This window comes from Cavia porcellus, unplaced genomic scaffold (assembly GCF_034190915.1).
Source record: "Cavia porcellus strain 051 isolate PalLab524CR breed Dunkin Hartley unplaced genomic scaffold, mCavPor4.1 scaffold_3, whole genome shotgun sequence".
Taxonomy (NCBI): Eukaryota; Metazoa; Chordata; class Mammalia; order Rodentia; family Caviidae; genus Cavia; species Cavia porcellus.
This window is the reverse complement of record NW_026947486.1, coordinates 4197695-4218837: the sequence shown is the minus strand read 5'-3', so window position 1 is coordinate 4218837 and position 21143 is coordinate 4197695. Positions and strand designations below refer to the sequence as shown.

The window sequence follows — 21143 nt, the reverse complement described above, 5'->3', positions numbered from 1 at the left end:
GCTTTATTGTGGTTTACATGCCTGAGATCCCAATTTCAAGGAGGTCTGCAGCAATTCCAGCATAACCTTGCACATTAGACATGAGGTACTCGCTGAACACATAAACAAGCATCATCCTAGAGAGCCTATCATTGGCATGTTTTCACAGTTTTCAAATGTATCCAGGAGGAAGGGATACCCTTAGAAATAGGATCCAAATAGCCCTTTCCCTTAATTTCCCACGTATTTTCTCATGGTATGAAATGCTTATTCTCCACAACTCATGAACTTATGCCAGTGACCTATGCCCAGAGAGTCTTGTTTTCTATGGTTGTCTTTTTGGAAACAAGATCTCTCTTAGTACTTGAGACTGTCCTTGAGCTAACTTTGTTGACCAAACTGGATTGGATCTCACAAGGATCCTTACACCTGAGCCTCCTGATTGCTGGCACTGCAAGCATGAGCCACCATGTCAAGCATGTGCACAGATATTTTTACATAATTTGTGATATCGCACTACTGCTCTATAGGTAGCATCTGTGCCTCAGGATTTAGGAATATGCCTCTGTTTGTTTTGGCTCCCCTTGCCCAGGTTCTCCATTTCTCTTGGCATAAACTCCAAGGCTTGTGTTAAGTGTGTGGCTGCCCTGTCTAGGGGATGATTATAGCCCAGGTGAACAAGGTCCAAGGACACTGCTTCCTGTGCTTTTGATGAGGAATGAGTACATATTCAGGAGGTAATTGGGACATGCCAGGGACCTGAGTGGCCATGGTGCAAACAAAAATTTAGGCCATGAGCTGAAGCCTGAGACTTTTGTAACTCTGGGCTCTTGAATAGTGTTCACATGTGCCTGATGGGCAATAGTGTGCTCTGAAATGTATTCTAATGCGTTTTATTTTATATTTTTTTCTTTCAATTTCTCACATGGGAAGAACATTGCTGTGGTTTGAACAAGCAGAAGTGTATTTCCTAGGATATATTTGACAAAAGTGATATGTTAAAGCCATGAACTGCTCAAGAGCACATGTAGTTTCAAAAATAGTGATGCGAAGTTCAGTGTTTTCGTGTCCATCTCTCTTTACAAAAGCTTTTCTCTCCTATTTGGTAGGAATTACTATTACTTTGAGATGTCAACCTGCACATGATATAAAGGTAATCTCTCCTTTCCGAATTCTACTAGAAACCACATCCTGTGATGGTTATTTACCTTTCCCCAGAAGAACTCAGTGACAGGAACTGCAAGATTTTCCCACTGTTGGAATTTCTGAGGAGACAGATGGAGTAACACTGTAAAATTTCAAGGGAAGTGTGTTGTCCCTTAATAATGGCAAGTTGGTGCAAACCCCTACTTACGGAAAATCTTAGAAATTCTGAAAAATAGGGAAAAACAATAAGCCTTTCTACAGTGTCACAGGGCCTCCTCTGAAGCACAGATTAGTGGAAATAGGAATTACAAGGGAGCGATGAACTCCCAAAATGTACTTGAAGTTTTCATTGTCCAGCCCTACAAAGCTATTGGCTGCAGCCCCTAATTTCATCTGGGTTGACCAAGGTGTGAGCATAGATCAAAGAAATACACACTATTTAGAGAACTCGGTTTTTGGCCATGTGTCCAGAACAGTGGAAAACTATGTTTGATGTCAAGTTGCTGCAAAGTTGCCTTCACAAAAAACACGTTCCAACAGGAATAGTAATTAGAAAGAGGACATATTTCAACTGAGTGGTAAAAAGATGTTTATTCCAACACTGAGTTTACATGAAAAGTGGCAGTGTCTGTTAGCCTTTCACGTTTTAATGTGACAAATCTAAATCATGTATTATCTCTTTGATGGATTCCTTCAGAGTTTTAGGGGAACTCTAAATCAATATGATTGTGGTGTTTTCTGACTCACAAGGATAAAATCATTAAAACAAGCAATGTGAAAACCACACAACCAACAAAATACAAAACATTAAATCCAAAGGGTTTCACTGGTTTTCAAAACAATTGTGGAATTACCATCTATTGAAGAGATTTATTCTGTGATCTGCCTGGCTCAGACCCTGTATATCAGGAACTGTGAGAGCAAAATTGAAAATGCTATATGAAGTTCCCTTTAAATAGGTGAATCCATGACCCAACAGACATGTTCTCTTTTGAAACCTGGGTACATTATCCATATATGTTTTCAAAGGAAAGGAATACACAGGATTTAGGCTGATTTTTTGCACCAGAGTTTCTTGCACCAGGGTTAGTTGAAGATCTTCTGTCCTGTGCTTGGTTGCCCAGTCACAAGACCACACATGTGACAACCAACAGGAGAACTTCACTTCAACAGCCAGAATAAATCATCATGAGAATATAATCTCCCTTTCATCCTCAAAGATTTTAAATCAGACTGAATGGTTCTCTTGCTTTCCCATGTTTTTCCTTGGTCTCTCCTACCTTGAAAGTTGGTGAGATCTGCTCTCAGTCGTGATCTCCTAGTTCCCCTGAATTTCCACACAGGGTCCTCTTGGAAACATGTCAAGCTCTTGCTCGGGGCCTTTTTCATTGTTTTACAATATCCACTCTTGAAATTCAACTTCAACCACTGTCTCTCATTTCCAAACCTATGTGCTTGCAGAGGATTTCTGCTGAGAAATTTTACAGAAAGTTCTTATACTGCAGGTGAATGATGCCAGCAAGTCTTCACTGAATATCTTAGCGAACAGCACTCCCCAAAATGACAGTCATGACAAGGGGAAAGCAGATGCTCAAGGCAAGGACTTTGCAGAGATCATCTGCCAGTTCCTGGGATATTTCATATCCGACTTATAATACCACCATGTGTAGATTTGCAGGCATGTCAATTGACAAATTCTGAGCATTGACCCCTTGAGAGAAAATACTGTTGGATATCAGGCCTCTGAATCTTCCTCCTATTCAAATCCTGCCCTGCATTATCCTATGTGCCACTGAGGTCTCCATGGCAATGCCCAGCATTGTGACTTAGGTCTCCTACTTCAAACATGGGTCTTAGAGCCTGAAGTCTACCTCACAATGCTGCTCAGCCCTTCAAAGCCCAGTGTGGTTACCTGGCAACCAAAAGCCTGCAGTTTTCTATGAACTGTTTTAGCCCAACTCTGTAGATTTACACCTCATACATCCACAGCCATTCCAGTAATGCAGTATTTTCATTAGTCTCTGTAGATTGGGTCAGAATTTTCTGTCTAGCTGTAATGATCAAGCAAATTGGACATGCTTTTTGAATTGGAGGGAAGTTATCAGAAAATCTCTTGTTCTGTCCTGAGATCTAAGGGGCGCAAACTGGACTGCCCCAGTGTATTACTTTTTTAAAGCTCATAGAGCCAGATGTTCCAGTGTGAGGAAAGAAATTGTCACAATGAATCAGGTTCTGCCAATTGTCTGAGGGCTTGGAAAATAAACATGCACACCCTACATGCAGTCTCTCCTGGATTACTGCCACTTGGTAGTATCTCTTAGAACTGATAGCCAGCAATCAGAGGATGAGTCCCTAAGTGAAGGAGAATCCTTGCAGGTCATAAATATTTGGAGTGCCTACTTCAAATGTCCAGCTTCCTTGTGGTTCACATGCCTGAGATCCCAATTTCAAGGAGGTCTGCATTTATTCCAGCTTAACCTTGCACACTAGACATGAGGTACTAGCTCAACACATAAACCAGCATCATCCTAGAGAGCCTAGCAGCAGCAGGTTGTCCCAAATTTCAAATGAATCCAGGTGGAAGGGAAATCCTTAGAAATGGGATCAAATTCCCCTTTCCCTTAATATCCCACAGATTTTTCATGGTATGAAATATTTAGTTGCCACAACTCATGAAGTGATCCCAGTGACCTATGCCCAGAGAATATTTTCTTTTGTTGTCTTTTTTGAAGCAGGATCTCACTAAGTATTTGAGACTGCCCTTGAGTTAACTCTGTACCCCAAGCTGGACTCACACTCACAAGGATCCTTCAACCTCAGCCTCTGGATTGCTGGCATTGCAGGCATGACCCACCAGGCCAAGCATGTGCACAGGTATTCTTACATAATTTGTGATATCCCACTACTGGTCTATAGGTAGCATCTGTGCCTCAAGATTTAGGAATATGCTTCTATTTGTTTTGACTCCCCTTGCTCAGGTTCTCCATTTCTCTTGGGATAAGCTCCATAGCCCGAGGTAAGGGTCTGGCTGCCTCTCTAGGGTGGGTCAGGGGATGATTATAGCCCAGGTGAACAAGGTCCAAAGACACTTCATCCTGTGCATTTGATGAGGAATGAGTACAGATTCAGGAGTTAATGGCGACATGCCAGGGAGCTGAGTGGCCATTTTGGAATCCAAATTTCTGGCCATGAGCTGAAGGCTGAGCCTTCTGTACCTCTGGGCTCTTGAATTTTGTTCACAAGTGCCTGCTGGGCAATTGTGTGCTCTGAAATGTACTCTATTGTGTTTTATTTCATTTTATGTTTTTGCTTTCATTTTCTCACATGGGAGTCACATTGCAGGGCTTTGGAGAAGGAGGAGTGTATTACCTAGGAGATATTTGAGAAAAGTGATATGTTAGAAGCCATGAATTGCTCAAGAGCCCATGTAGTTTCAAGAAAAGTGACATGAAGTTGAATGTTTTCATGTCCATTTCTCTTTACAAAAGCTTTTCTCTCCTATTTGTTTTTTTTTTTTTTTTTGTCTTTTTCCTTTTTGTTGGTAGCAGGGATCGAACTCACGACTGCCTGCTTGCAAGGCAGGTGCTTATGCCACTGAGATAAATCCCCAGCCCCTTCTCTCCTATTTGGTAGCAATTACTATTACTTTGAGATGTCAACCTCCACATGAAATAAAGGTAATTTCTCCTTTCCACATTCTGCTAGAAACCACATCCTGTGCTAGTTGTTGTACTCTAAGAAAATAGCTTCGTTATATGTGTATTATAACAAAACCTTTAACAATGGCTTACTGTATGTTATTTCCTTCTTATGTCTTTGGAGGACCTAATTGATATGTTAATCAATGCTCTTCTCTGTAAAGAATTGTAAAACCTTACCTCATTGATATGTTAATCATTGTTGCCCTCTACAAACAACAAATGTTGTGTTAAAACAAGCTAAGGAGGGTTGTTAATCACTGTTAGGCACCTCTATTCTCTGCTAAACGCTAAATAAAACTAGGATGGCCCTCTAATTTGCACTTGTTTGAAGTAACTTGCTTGTGTGCAGGGAGATTTGCTTATTAGCATAACCCTTTACCTGACCTTTATCCCTCTCCCCAGAAAAAAAGAAAACATAACCACCATTTTCTGTTTTGTATGGCTCCTTATTGCCTCCCCTCTCCCCTTACTTATCTATCTAGGCTAGGCCATAAAGATTTTGGGTTTCTGGTGACCTCTTACTGACCTGGTGGTGGTCTGTCATAAATGGTGCCTTAGTTTCAAAGAAATTACACGAAAATGTTGTGGCTTAACCTTAATGCACCAAAAGGGTTAAGTTTCAAATCCTTGTGAAGGCTTAAGTTTCAGCTTCTTGTAACTTTCGACCCCTTCCCACCTGTTAGTGTTAATGAGCTGACCTGAGATAATTAGCTTTCTACTTTCTTCACCAAATGTTATTGCTGATAATTCTTATCTGCAGGATGGGAGTAACTCAAAAGGCACCAAAGGCTCCCGAGGTTGTCAGAACGAAGTGGACAGCTATAGTTTCCAGATTTGGGTCAACAAGTTTGATGGTTCTGCACGTTTCTTTGTTTCTCCACCCCCCCCCTTTTCCTCTAGCCTCTGTTTAAAGTCCTCCCTTCAGTCTCTGGCATGCGGTCTCCAAATTGGCTCCCAGAGAATCACCACCAGTCCAGGTCTAATAAAGCCTTTGCTTCCCAAATTTCAGTCCCTTGCTTCCTTGGATTTTATATCAGGGTCAGAGTTATTACATTTGTGGTCTCGCCCTGGATGGGAGCAAGACCTCAGACTCATTTCTGAACATTTGAATGTAAGTACTCTAGAGGGTTTGTTTGGGCCATGGTCAATTGGTAATTTTGAGGGGACACCCTCAATTTGGGAGAGGGAACCTCCGGAGGACAGTCAATTGGTTTTTGGACGAATTCCGTTCATTTGTGGCTCTGCCTCAGGTGCGAACTTCTCCGTTGGGAAAGGGACACCCTCAGTTTGGGGAGTGGGGACCTCCCAAAGACAGAGTTAATTGGTTTTTGGTTTTTGGTTTTTGGACGAACCTCGTCCATTTGTGACTCTGCCCCAGGTGGGGAACCACTGCACTGGTTAATTTGTTAATTCCTCCAGATCCCAAAATTTGACTAATATTTGAGCAAAGGCCATTTTGCTGCAGCTTGTCTTGTATGTCTGTTTGTGTATCCATTTGTTCTAGTTGTCCTCCTTTTGGTTACCCCAAATCTAACAGAACATTCTCTTCTAGGAACCCCTTCTATGAGCCCAAAATGGGCAAAGGGATTTAGATATTGATGTGCAGTGTTTTTGTACTTTAAAATTGTTTGCCTGTTTGGATTTGTTACTAACTTAGGGGCTCGCTGCCCATTTCTGTTTCAGGATCCATATGGCTTATTGGACTCAAGGTTCATAGTAATAAAAAATAATATTTTCTTTAGCTCACCAAACTGTGCACGAAGCAACCTTTGTTTGTGTCTTTAATGTTGTGGTGCCTTGTTTAATATTTTAGTCCTCAATTGATTGCTTGCAACTTTGGCATGCCTTTTTAAAAGGAGTATTTTTCTTTCTGGTTAAAATGTAAACATATGTGCACATATATGTGTATATTTATGGTTTTTAAAAATCATATCAACTTTACCAAGTGAAAACCAGGTCATACTGTAATTGAGCCAGTTAAAAGGTTATAGTTTTTTTTTTAACAGCATTTTAATGTGGTAAAAAGACATAAAATAATTAAATATATTTTAGAGTACTCAAAGGTGACTTCAAGGGTTTTGTTGAGAGTTTTAATGTTGTCTGCAAAGCGATAGGAAAGGTAATTGACTGGTAATAGTAAAAAAGAGGGACAAAGAAAGTCGTTTGTCTTCAAGTAAAAGTATCTGGCTGTGCCAGAATGTAAAAAAAGACAAAACTTGGGGGTGTAAGTTATAGAAAGCTTGAGAGGATGTGAATTTTATTTGTCTTGGTTTATAGTACTGCAAATAACAGGTTTGACAAGAAGTAAATGTGTTCAGAATTTGACACTATTAGATCAGTTTTGGTAGATTTATTTATAAGATTAGATAACCTTTGCTACAAAATGTTTCCATTAAAATGAGATTATAGGTGATTATAGAGATAAGATACAAGTTTTTGCATGTGCTGTCAACATCTGGGAGATGATATGGCACAATTTTGTTACCTATGAAAAAGCCTGTTTTTGTTAAGTATGTAATTTCAGGAAAATGATGGGCTGCCACGTGGCACCCTGGGACAAAAGGTGCTTTGCCATCCTGATGAAGCCTGCTCTCTGATACACAATGCCAAAAACATGTTTTCCTTTTGTCCCACCCCGATTGGACATCCAGAGGTAAGGAGGTTTTCCTAATATCGCCAGTTGTTCTCTTTGAAACTCAGTCTGCCCCACAAGTTAGACAAAAATTACAAAGGTTTGAGAGTTTTGAGAAAAATGCCCCTCAGCCAGTTAATAGAGATAACACAAAAGGTCTTTTAAAACAGGGAAAATATTATCATCTACTAGGAAATTTGTCCAGTGTACCTGATTCGTCACAAACTGACTTAGAGTTAAAACTGTTAAGTAAATGGAAACAGGAGATTCCAAAAGTCTGCACAGAAGACAACCCTCCAGCACTAGCAGTTAACCAAGTTCCCCTTGTAGTGGAGATCTTACCCCAAGCACGCCCCCATCTGCCTGCGGCAATACCCGAAAAGCTTTCAGGCCCAGAAATGGATTAAAGTCCACATACAGGGGCTAAGAGACAATGGTATTCTCATTCCTTGTGTCTCTCCCTGGAACATGCCCTTGCTTCCAGTCCAGAAGTCAGGGACAAATAACTATCACCCTGTACAGGATCTCTGAGAGGTTAATAGATGATTTCTGAGTCTGCACCCAATAGTGCCAAATCTTTACACCCTGCTCAGCCTCCTCAATCCGGAAAATGCCTAGTACTCTGTTCTAGACCTGAAAGATGCTTTCTTCACTTTGCCTCTTGCTCTGGTGAGTCAACTCCTTTATGCCTTCGAATGGACTGGCCCAGATACAGGGATAAAAGAACAGCTGACCTGGACACGTTTACCTCAGGGTTACAAGAACTCTTCCACTCTTTTTTATGAGGCATTAACAAGAGATCTTTTGGAATTTAGGGAAGAACACCCTGAGATAGTGCTCCTCCAGTTTGTGAATGACTTGTTAATAGCCTCGACCCCCCTAGAAGCTTGTAAGCTTGTCAAAAGACAACTGAGGAACTGTTAAGGACTTTGGGGCAATTGGGCTATAAAGTCTCTGCTAAAAAGGCCTAATTGTGCTGTCAGGCTGTTACTCATCTGGGATACAAATTCCAGAAAAAAAGGGGGGACTTTGTCTAAAAAAAGAGTCCAGGCTATATTGCAGATCCCATCCCCAGAAACTAAGAAACAGGTGCATGAATTTCTGGGAGCTGTTGGATACTGCAGGTTGTGGATTCTAAATTTTACTGAAACAGCTCACCCCCTATATGACTCCCTTAAAGGAAAAACTCACTGAACTGGACTAATAAATGTGAATGGACCTTGCAGCAGCTCAAGTGGACCTTGACAGAGGCCCCAGCCCTGGGACTCCCTGATGTTACCAATCCATTCACCTTATTCATAGATAAACACAGGAGCATTGTCAAAGGAATCCTAAACCAGGACATTGGCCCTTGGGAGAGGCCTATAGCCTATCTTTCCAAAAGGCTCAATCCAGTAACAGGAGGGTGGCCTCTATGCCTAAAAATTCTGGCTGCTGTGGCAATGCTACTAAAAGGGGCTAAGAAACTCACTTTTGGACACAAGATTTCTGTAGTGACCTCCCACAGTTTAAAGACTCTTATCAAAACCCCTCCCAAAAATGGTTTTCGAACACTAGAATTTCACACAATTAGGCCCTGCTCCTAGACCCAGAGTTGGTAGTTTTCAAGACTTCTTCAGCTTTAAACCCAGCCATCCTTATGCCTGACGATGACTGGAGGAATTTCATAGATGTAAGCAGCTTCATCCAGAGTGGCAGATGAGTGGCCGGGGCAGCAGTGACCACCAAAAAGGAGTTACTCTGGGTTAAGTGGTTAGAGCTTGCCACCCCAGCCCAAAAGGCAGAGCTCATTGCTTTGACTGAGGTGCTAAAACTAGCCATAAGAAAGAGGGTAAACATCTATACTGATAGCAGATATGCTTTTGCTACTATACATGTACATGGAGCCATCTATTAGGACCGAGGTCTCTTAACCTTGGCTGGGGCTAAGATAAAAAAATGCTCCACACATCCTAGACATGCTGGCAGCAGTCTGGCTGTCTCAGCAGATTGCTGCTATTCACCCGAGGGAACAATTTGGCAGATCAGGCCACTCAAAGAGTAGCAATCACATCAGAGAGGCCAGCCGAGAAAGTAACTGCTCTGATGCTAGTCCCTCTGACCTTGTCAAAACCAGACTACACAAAGAAAGACTGTACTGGTTGTTGTGAGCCATCTAACAGATTCCAGTCCCTGTGACCAAAAGACAAGTGCAAAATTTCTAGGAGCCACAGGACTGATCCAGAGTTTGGGACCCTGGCAGAGGCCTGTTGCCTATCTTTCCAAGAGACTTGACTCTGTGGCAGCCAGATGGCTACTCTGTCTGCGGTTATTTCCTCTGTGGCCCCCTCATAAAGGAGGCTTAAAAACTGACTTTTGGACACAAACTCTTAATTGTTTCCTCCTATTCACTGGAAACTCTCATCAAGGCCCGCCAAATGATGGGTGTCTAACTCCTGAGCCATACACTATCAGACACTATTTCTGGAAACAGCAGCTTCAAACTCGCCTACTTTTCTGCCTGAGGATGACCCCTTGTTGCCTCACCACAATTGTACTGAGGTCATTGATCACCTCACGGGACTTTGACTTGATCTAGCAAATAAGTCACTATCTAGAGTTCCATCCTACTTCTCCAATAGAAGCAGTTACGTGTCTATCAAGGTAATCGAGTCACAGGAGCTGCCATTATACACTCTCAGGTTCTATGGGAACAAATCTTAGAGCCAGAGACATCAACCTAGTGGGCTAAACTCATTGCCCACACGGAGTCCTCAAGTTGTCTTAATCAAAAATGGTGTTTATCAGCTTCTGGGGTCAAAAGATTAAAATTGCTACCCAAATTTGGACTTGTTGGCTGCCATCTAGATGCCAAGGAGAGTGGCTACTATCTGCTGTATACCCCATTGGGCAGAAGATGATCTTGTTATACAGAAAAATAATTTGACAAATGTCACCTTCCAAAAGACAGCCAGACAGCCCCAAAATCAGTGGGGATTGAGATAAGCTTGACATTACTGATGATTCCACCTACATTCTTTGTCAGAGCCCACTGGCACTTAAAAAGATTAGCATTTGGTAGCTGTACTTCTGAGAGATCCCTGGGGGCTAATATCAAGCTATCCCAGTCTGTGAGCTTTAGACGCCCTCAGTGCCAAATGGTAAATCCAAAAGAACTGCAACAAATAGAAACCACTGGTTATCATGGGACTATGCCTAGAAAACACTAGAAAATAGATTTTATAAAAATAAAAAAGCCTGAACTTCAAAGATATAAGTGTTTACTTATAATGGCTGATACTTTCACTAGATGTGTAAAACTGTTTTCTACTTAGTCTGAGTCAGCTCTGATAGCAGTTTCCCTGATTTGGTCTCCCTTTTAATTCATGGGGTCTGACAATGGCCCGGCTTTTATAGCCTAGTAACTCAAACTAACCTAAGCTTTGCAGATCAATTAGAAAACTCCATTGGGCTTACCAGCCTCATAGTTCAGGAGAGGTAAACAGATAAGTCAGATGTTAAAGACCATAATTACTAAGGGCCTTTAAAACTGGCAAAAACTGAGTGAGTCTCTTTTCCTTTTGCCCATTTGCATGCACGATGCACCCCCTATGTTGCAGATATTTCCTCATTTGAGGTTTTATATGAGAGACCTTCCTCTTATCCTTAAAGTTTTCTAAAAAATTAGCTGATTTAACTAATCAAGATCTTATTAAGTCCCCCCCCCCAGACTTGTCAGCTAGCTCTGACTTCCTTCCACTGGTTATTTCGCTGATGCCCACTGTGAGCTGGAGAGCCTAGACACCTGGACACGGGTCCTCATCAAGCAACCTCACCATGAATCTCTTGAGCCACAATGGACTATCAAAGTATAGCTGAAAGCCTGCCTGGATTCTTCGTTCCCACTGCAAGCAGGTCCCAGCTTCAAAAGACAATTAGTCTGCGGATAAGAATCATTTCTTCCAAGGACACTTTAAAGCTTAAGATTGTCTAAAGTAACTGATAATTTTGTGTTCTCCTCCTTTGTAGAGACCCTGATGAGGACTCTGTCTGACTTAAAATTGTTACTTGTATGATAAAACAGAGTAAATTTAAATGCTGGTTTTCTTTCTCCTTTTGGTTAACAGCTTTAATGACAGCTGCAAGACCTTTGTTAATCCTCCTACTGGGCCTTGTGTTGTAAACAAGTTGATAAACTATGTCAAAGATCTTAAAAGCATATGATTTTAAAGACACATGCAAGGTTATAAACAGATGCCAATGAGTCTATGATTTGACTCACTGACTAAAATCAGTGGGGAATGTTGTACTCTAAGAAAATAGTTTCTTTGTATGTGTGTTTTAACAAAACCTGTAACACGGGCTTACTGTATGAGTGTTCCTTCTTATGTATTTGGATGACCTAATTGATATGTTAATCAATGCTCTTCTCTGTAAAGAATTGTATAACCTTACGTAATTGATATGTTAACCATTGTTGCTCTCTACAAACAACAGAAGTTGTGCTAAAACAAGCTAACAAGGGTTGTTAATCACTGTTAGGCACCTCTATTCTCCGCTAAACAGCTAAAGAAAACTAGGATGGCCCTCTAAATTACACTTGTTTGAAGTAACTTGCTTGTGTGTAGGGAGATTTTCTTACTAGCATAACCCTTTACCTGACCTTGATCACCCTCCCCAAAAAGAAAGAAAAACATAACCACCATGTTTTGTTCTGTATAGTGCCTTATTGCCTCTGCTCTCCCCTTACCTATCTATCTAGGCTAGGCCATAAAGATTTTGGGTTTCTGGTGACCTCTTCCTGACCCGGTGGTGGACTGTCATAAAATTTGCCTTAGCTTCAAAGAAATTACAGGAAAATGTGGCTTAACACTAATGCACCAAAAGGGTTAAGTTCCAAATCCTTGGGTGAAGGCTTAAGTTTCAGCTTCTTGTAATTTGCGACTCCTTCCCACTTGTTAGTGTTAATGAGCTGTCCTGAGATAATTAGCTTTCTACTTTTTTCTCCAAATGTTATTGCAGATAATTCTTATCTGCAGGATGGGAGTAACTCAAAAGGTGCCAAAGGCTCCAGAGGTTGTCAGAACTAAGTGGACAGCTAAACAGTTTCCAGATTCAGGTCATCAAGTTTGATGGCTCTGCAGGTTTCTTTGTTTATCCCCCCCCCACCTTTTCTTCCAGCGTCCTTTTAAAGTCCTCCCTTCAGTCTCTGGCACTCGGTCTCCAAATTGGCTCCCGGAGACTCTTCATCAGGCTTGGTCTATTAAAGCCATTGCTTCCCAAATTTGAGTCTCCTAGTTTCTTGGATTTGTATACCGGGGTCTGAGTTATTACACTAGTTATATTTCTTTCCCCAGAAGAACACGACGAAGGGGACAGCAAGATTTTCCCAATGTTGGAATTTCCAAGGAGACACATGAAGTACCACTGTAAAATTTCAAGGGAAGCGTGACGTCCCTTAATAATGGCAGGTTGACACAAACCCCTACTTACTGAAAATCTTAGAAAGTCTGAAAGATAGGGAAAGACAATGTGCCTCTCCACATTGGCATAGGGTGTCCTCTGAACCACAGATATGTGAAAATAGGAATTAAAAAGGAACAATGAACTCCCAAAATGTACTTGAAATTTTCATTTTCCACCACTAGAAAGCTATTGCCTGCAGCCACAAGATTCAACTTGGATGACCAAGGTGTGAGCATAGATCAAAGAAGCACACACTATTTAGGGAACTCAGTATTAGGCCACATGTCCAGAATAGTGGCAAACTGTGTTTGATGTCATGTTGATCCAAATGTGCCTTCACAAAAAACACCTTCCAACAGGACCAGTGACAAGAAAGAGGACATATTTCAATGGAATGGTACAAAGATGTTTATCCCAACACTGAGATTAGATTAAAAGTGACAGTGTCTGTTAGCCTTTCACATTTTAATATGACAAATCTAAATCATGTATTATAGCTTTGATGGATTCCTTCAGCGTTTTAGGGAAAATCTAAATCTATATGTGTGGTCTTCTCTGACTCACAAAGTTAAAATTAGTAAAGCAACCAATTTGAAAAACCACACAACCAATAAAATACAAAACAATAAATCCAAAGGGTGTCCCTGGGTTTCAAACAATTATGGAATTAAAATCTATTGAAGAGATTTATTCTGCAATCTGCCTGACTCAGACCCTGTATATCAGGAACTGTGAAAGCAAAATTGAAAATGTTATATGAAGTGCCATTTTAATTGGTGAATCCATGACCCAACAGACATATTCTCTTTTGACAACTGTTAAATTATCCATATATGCTCTCAAAGGAAAGGAATACACAGGATTTAGGCAGATTTTCTTTTATCACTATTGTATCTTGCACCAGAGCTAGTTGCACATCTTCTGACCTGTGTTCCGCTGCCCAAAGCATGAGATCACACATGTGACAACCAACATGAGAACCTCACTTCAACAGCCTGAATAAATCATCATGAGAATATAATTGCCCTTTCATCCTTAAAGATTTTTAAATCAGAATGAATGGTTGTCTTGCTTTCCCATGTTTATCCTTGGTCTTTCCTACCTTGAAAGTTGGTGAGCTCTGTTCTCAGTCTTGATATCGAACTTTCCCCATATTTCCACACATGTTGATCTGCGAAAAATGTCAAGATCGTGCTTGGGGCTTGTTTCATTGTTTTAGGATATCTGCTCTTGAAATTCAACTTCAGCCACTCTCTCTCATTTTCAAAGCTATGTGCTTGCAGAGGATTTCTGCTGAGAAATTTCACAGAAAGTTCTTATACTGCAGGTGAATGATGCCAGCAAGTCTTCACTGAATATCTTAGGGAAAAACACTCACCAAAATGACAGTCATGACAAAGGGAATGCGGATGCTCAAGGCAAGAACATTGCAGAGATCTTCTGCCAGTTCCTGGGATGTTTCATATCCCATTAATAATCATACCATGTGTAGATTTGCAGACATTTCAATCGACAAATTCTGAGCAGTGAACACTTCAGAGAAAATACTGTTGTATATCAGTCCTCTGAATCGTGACTCTATTTAAATCTTGCCCTGCAAGATCCTCTGCGCCACTGAGGTCTCCATGGCAATGACCAGCATTATGACTCAGGTCTCCTACTGCAAATGTGTGTTCTAGAGCCAGAAGTCTACCTCACTATGCTGCTCAGCCAATCACAGCCCAGTGGGGTTGCCTGGCAACCACAAGCCTGCTGGTTTCTGTGAACTGTTTTAGCCCAACTCTGTAACTTTCCACCTCATACAGCCACAGTCATTTCAATAATGCAGTATTTTCCTTAGCCTCTCTAGGTTGGGTCAGAATTTTCTTTCTAGCTGTAGTGATCAAGCAAATTGGACATGCTTTGTGAAGTGGAGGGAAGTAATTGGAAAACCTCTTGTTCTGTGCCTTGATCTAACGGGTCCAAACTTGACTGCCCCAGCCTATTAATTTTTTAAAGCTTATAGAGCCAGATGTTCCAGTTTGAGGAAAGAAAATGCCACATTGAGTTGGGTTCTGTCGATTTTCTGATGGCTTGGAAAATAAACCTGCAAAACCTCCATGCACTCTCTCCTGGATTACTGCCACCTTGGTAGTATCACTTAACACTGAAAGCCAGCAACCAGAGGATGAGTCCATAAGTGAAGGAGAATCCTTCCAGGGCATGTATATTTGTAGTGCCTGCTTTAACTGTCCAGCTTCCTTGTGGTTCACATGCCTGACATCCCAATTTGAAGGAGGTCTGCAGCTATTCCAGCATAACCTTGCACACTAGACATCAGGTACTAACTCAACACATAAACCAGCATCATCCTAGGGAGCCTATCAGCCGCAGGTTTTCCCAAATTTCAAATGAATCCAGGTGGAAGGGAAACCCTTAGAAATGTGATTCAAATTCCCCTTTCCCTTAATATCCCAGGTATTTTCTCATGGTATGAAATATTTAGTCCCCACAACTCATGAAATGATCCCAGTTTCCTATGCCCAGAGAATCTTGTTTTGTTTTGTTGTCTTTTTTGAAACAGGATCTCACTAAGTAGTTGACACTGGGCTGGAGCTAACTTCATAGCCCAAGCAGGACTCGAACTCACAAGGATCCTTCCACCTCAGCCTCCTGATTGCTGGCATTGCAGGCGTCAACCACCATGCTAAGCATGTGCACAGATTTTCTTACAAAATTTGTGAAATCCCACTACTGGTCTATAGGTAGCTTCAGTGCCTCAGGCTTTAGGAATATGCATTTCTTTGTTTTGGCTCCCCTTGCCCAGATTCTCCATTTCTCTTGGGATAAGCTCCAAGGCCGGAGCTAAGGGTGTGGCTGCCATGTCTAGGCTGTGTCAGGGGATGATGTTCTCAGAATAAAAGCCACTTTTTATTTTATACTTCTCATCTTTTGGAAATATTTTTCATCTTTTGGAAATAATCCTAGCATTTCATGCCATGACTTGATTGGCAGGCGATTGACTCCTGGGACACACCCAGTTGAGTCCCCTAGTCAATAACCAGATAACATCCTGGATTAATTCTGAACTCTTTCCTCTCTCGAGAAGTCCTTGTCCCCAGCCACCTGCACTCAGCATTGGCCAGATTGATTTCATGTGAGCACTCCCCGGGGATCTTTTGTTTACTGGGCAGCCACAGTCTACTCTTCTCCCCGTTCACGTTGTTCTGTGCATTCTGTTCATTTTCACGTCCTTAGGACAGCCCAGGGCATGATTCTTTCTGGGCAAACCTGTGTCCACACTCTATAACATCTCTCACATTCTTTGGGTTCAGATAGCCCAAAGCAGAGATTTTTGGACCGCCCACACTGAAAGAATCGCCTCACTCCCCTTAAAGCCTTGTGCTTTCATGGGCAAAACTGTTACTGACACTATGTGGGCTCCACTCGTAAATCTCTCAGTGACAACTAGAATATATGAGTTTTGGAGCCATAGCAGCCACGTGATGCCAAATGAGTGACAGCTTGATCTGGACCACCAGCTTCTTTCTTGCCTGAATCAGTCATGCGAAATGTATTTTCTAACTCCCAAAAGACGCCTTTACAATGCCTAGTTTCCAGTTTACATACTCTAAAAATTAAAAGTACCATAAAAACTAAACAATTAACATTTTACTGCCAGGAGGTCTGGCCAACCTACCTGCTTATTGGCAAGTGTTGGCCCTAAGGAACATTAGACCACTGCATTCTTAGAAACCTGTATGATTTCTGTCAGACCAGCAACAAGTTATTAGAACTCCCTTGTGTTCAGGCCTTTCTTGTTCTGAGAACACGCCAGTCTCTCATTAAGTCTTGTGATCCCACTGAGATACTTTTAGCTAACTCTACCGCACTGCAAACTTTTCCGTCCTACCCTCAGGATTTGCTTGAGGATGTTCCTCTGGTGTTTTCCCGGCTGCTGCCTGCCTACCCCCAAACTCATTGCCTGCCATTACCTCCCACCAAACTGCTCTCCCCTCCCCCTATGCCTGATTCTCTCAGCAGTCCTGGTCCCAATGCGTTGCAGATACCTCCTGCTGTGCGATCATCTCCCTCTCTGCCTTCTGGGACCCATAACTCTCCCAGCAACCCTAATCACTCTGTTAGTGCTTCCTCAAAGTCTCCGATTTCTTTTTATCTTGAGAATTCTCTACCCCCTACAGCATTCTCACCACCCACCCACCATACTAGGTCTCCATCGCTCTGTCCTTCCAGCAGGCTGCGTGATTGTTCCAGCTTGCGCCCGCAATAGTAGCCATGTTGCAACCCTCTGCCACGTGGCATGGTGCTGCCATGTTCAGGAGGGTCACATGGCGACAGGGTGCTGCCATGTTTTAGGTCACGTGACAGCACACCGCCATGTTCCCAGGACCCTCACTGTCAATGGGCGCCCCCTTGTGTCTCCTCTAGGGAACTGCAACAGCTGCCCTGTTGTAGTGCATATGATGCTTCACTGTGGTGCCGACAGCATTGCTCTCACTGCAAAGCACACAGTGAGATGCCATCTGCCTGTTTCCCAGGGTGACTGGCAGCAATTCTGTAGCTGCTCTACAGATGATTGCTCACATGTGCCTACCGGAGGGATGGCTGCCCAATGGCCCTCTGCTCTGGAATCTTCTCCTCAGGCTCTTCTACTGCTTTGGGAGCAAGCTGACCACAAGGGACTTGTTAACATCCATGTGCCTTTTCCCCTTTCTGATCTACCCCAGATTGCCCATAAATTAGGTAGCTTCTCTGTTGACCCACAGAATTATTTCAGGCAATTTGAATTCATTACTAATTGTTATGATTTACATTTTAAGGATGTTAATGTGATTTTAAATACTACCCTTAGGTTCAGGGATAGTCCCCACTCCTTTAGTCAGGCTCTCACTACTGACCTCACAGAACTTGATCTCAAACCTAGTGTTCTCCTTCAATATATAGATGACCTTCTATTATGTTCTCCATCCCATATGTTAGCCATAAACCACACAGCCAGTCTTCTTAATTTCCTTGCTAGTCGTGGATACAGGGTCTCTCCTGCTAAAGCCCAGATAGCCTCCCCAAAAGTCAAATACCTAGGTCTTGCTCTCACCCCCACTACTCGCTCCATCACCTCAGATCATAAGGCAATTCTTCCTGATCCCCAGGTGCCCACAACTAAACAGCAGGTTCCATCTTTCCTAGGTTTAGCTAATTTCTTTCGTCTCTGGATTCCTAACTTTGCAGCCCTAGCTCAACCCCTCTACAAGGCCGCTAAGGTTCCTTATCAGAACCCCTGGACCCTACTAGGCCCATACATGCCTCCTTTCATAAATTAAAAGAGGCTATCCTAAAAGCTCCAGCTCTTACCCTTCCTGATCCCTCCCAACCTTTCATCCTATACACTACTTGTCAGGGCCACAATGCTATAGGTGTACTAGGACACAAAAAGGGACTTTCTTTTCAAGCAGTAGCTTACTTATCAAAACAGCTAGATCACACAGTAAAAGGATGGGCTCCTTGACTCTGAGCTCTTGCAGCTGCAGCCCTCTTGACACAGGAAGCTAAAAGGTTTACATTAGGGCAATCTATTACAGTACACTCACCTCATCACCTACTTGAGCTTATCTCACATAAGGTGCTCCCTGCTCTAATGACCCCTTCTCGCCTTCAACAAGTACACTTAGCTCTCTCTCAAGACTCTTCCATCTCTATTGCAACTAGTGGTCCTCTAAGTATAGCCACCTTACTTCCCACCTCAGAGGGCCACCCTCACCATGATTGTATTGAGCTCTTACAGATGACTCCCACCCATTTCTCTCACATCAGTAGCATACCTCTCTCTTTGGCATTCGACACATGGTTCATAGATGACAGTTCAACAAAGACAGACAACCAAAAAAAGGCAGGATACACAATAGTTAACCAGTCAAAAGTTATAGAGGCAAATCCACTGCCACCTGGGACCTCTTCGCAGAGGGGAGAACTTATTGCCCTTACAAGGGCTCTTACACTAGCCAAAGGCAAGATTATAAATATATACACTGACTCAAAGTATACATTTAGCATTTTACACTCTCATGCCTCTATCTGGCAAGAACGGGGTTTTATTACCACTCAGGGAACCCCCCATCATTAATGCTCCCATTATCCTTAAACTTCTAGAGGCAGCCCAACTTCCAAAGCAGGCAGCAGTTATTCATTGTAGGGGACACCAAAACTCTACAGATCCTATTTCTCAAGGCAATGCCTTTGCAGATTCACAAGCCAAGCTAGCTGCACAAAGGCCCTGCCCTTCTGATTTTCTCCCGTTAGTCCCTAATAGTCTACCTCAGCCTAATTACTCACCAGAGCAGTTACAGCTACTTCATAAACCAGGTTACACACAAAACACTCAGGGATGGATTTTTCAGGGATCTAAACTTTTTCTCCCACATTAACAGGCCTTAGACATCATAGCTGACTTACACAACTGTTTTCATATAGGATCACAGGCCCTATACAAACTCTTAGCCCCAATAGTCACACACACTTCTCTAAAAGCTATCATTCTTAAGATTACTCACACCTGTGATCTCTGTGCCAGGACCTCTCTTCAGGGATGTATGGCACCCCCTTTCTTTCCTACCCATCAGTTTCGAGGACACACCCCTGATCAGGACTGGCAGATAGATTTTACACACATGCCCTGCCACAAAACTCTCAAATATCTTCTCACCTTTGTTTGTACTTTTTCAGGATGGATAGAAGCCTTTCCCACAGCCAGAGAAACTGCTGATGTAGTTCCCAAAGTCATATTACAAGAAAGCATTCCAAGGTTTGGTTTACCTCAGAGTATTCAGTCAGATAATGGTCCCGAATTTATTTCTCAGATCACTCAACAGGTATCCTCAGACTTACACATCACCTGGCACCTACACATCCCATACCATCCACAATCCTCAGGAAAAGTAGAAAAGGCAAATGGTCTCATAAAGACACACCTTACAAAACTCACTTTAGAACTACATCAACCTTGGCCTCAACTTTTGCCCTTAGCCTTAGCCAAGCTTAGGGCACTTCCCCAGGCTCCTACTTTCTTAAGTCCTTTTGAACTTATGTATGGCAGGACATTCTTACTCCACAATCTTCCTACTCCCCAAAGTCTCTCTCCCCTGGCTGACTATGTCCCAGTTATCTCCTTCCTCTGACACCTTCTGTGACAACATGGTGATCTCTGCCTCCTACAACCCTCTGGAGAAAACAAACCAGATCCTCCCATATCTCCAGGAGATCTAATTTATCTCAAATGTCCTAAATCCACAGGACTACAACCAAGGTGGAATGGCCCCCATCTGGTCTACTTGGCTACGCCTACAGCAGTCAAAGTTGCTGGACTCCCATCCTGGTTTTACATCACTCAGGCTAAGAGGTGCCCTCCCAGCCCTAAAATCTGATCATTCTGAGTGGTCATCTCATCTTCTGTTGCCTACCCATCTCTGTCTCACAAAGGCCTTGCAGCCACAGTTAACAGGCGAAGTCATGTTTTGTTATCCACTTTGGTTCCTAATTTCTTACATTCTATTAATGATCATTTTTACAGCAGGACTCTTGACAGTCTTTCCTAAAGACTCCCACATCATGCATAAGATAATCTTCATAATGTTCTATATGATAACAGTTGCAGTTCTTTCTACCTTCAGCTGTCTGGTTAAACGTGACATCCCTGAAAGCCTAAGCCCTTACCTTCCCTATACTGGTACAGTGACCGCCTTCCCTGCTCGCTCTATTTCTTCCAGTTCAACTCCTGGACCAGAGATAAGTTTTATACACCTACTTTCTTAACTTTTATGTTTTCAGATGGGGGAGTAATCACCTCTCATAACATCATGTCTCCTAACCTTACATTTAATTTTCAGAATTCTGCCTTACCGCGGAACATGACTAAATCAAAGGCACCTCTCCCTCTACCTCACCTGGGTCCTTAAATATGACAGTACCATGTCTCCTCATAACATCTTGTCTCTTGGTTTTTCCAGTCTAACATACGTGCATTCACCAGTGAAGTTTCCTGGACAAAACACCTGGCACCAGCACCTACCGGGGCATCAACCTTCATCCCGTTGACTCCCCTGGGCTCTGATTCAGTGCCCTCTTCCAGCAGGAAGTAGTTAAAGAGAAAAATCCTCACTCCTTTTCATAATAATAATCATAAGACGGGATATGAAAGGGTTTTGGCCCAGACAGGACACTGAAGCCAGGAAAGCCTCAACCGGAAG

General features: G+C 42.4%; 1 long non-coding RNA gene across 1 annotated transcript in view; it reads right to left on the bottom strand.

Annotated features, from left to right (window-relative positions):
* LOC134475404 (uncharacterized) overlaps positions 1–14525 on the bottom strand; it is a 49073-nt gene extending 34548 nt beyond the window's left edge. Inside the window, exon 1 of the long non-coding RNA XR_010046500.1 lies at positions 14006–14525. This is a non-coding gene — a long non-coding RNA (uncharacterized LOC134475404). The remainder of the gene's footprint in view (positions 1–14005) is intronic.
* Between the last annotated feature and the right edge of the window lie 6618 nt (positions 14526–21143).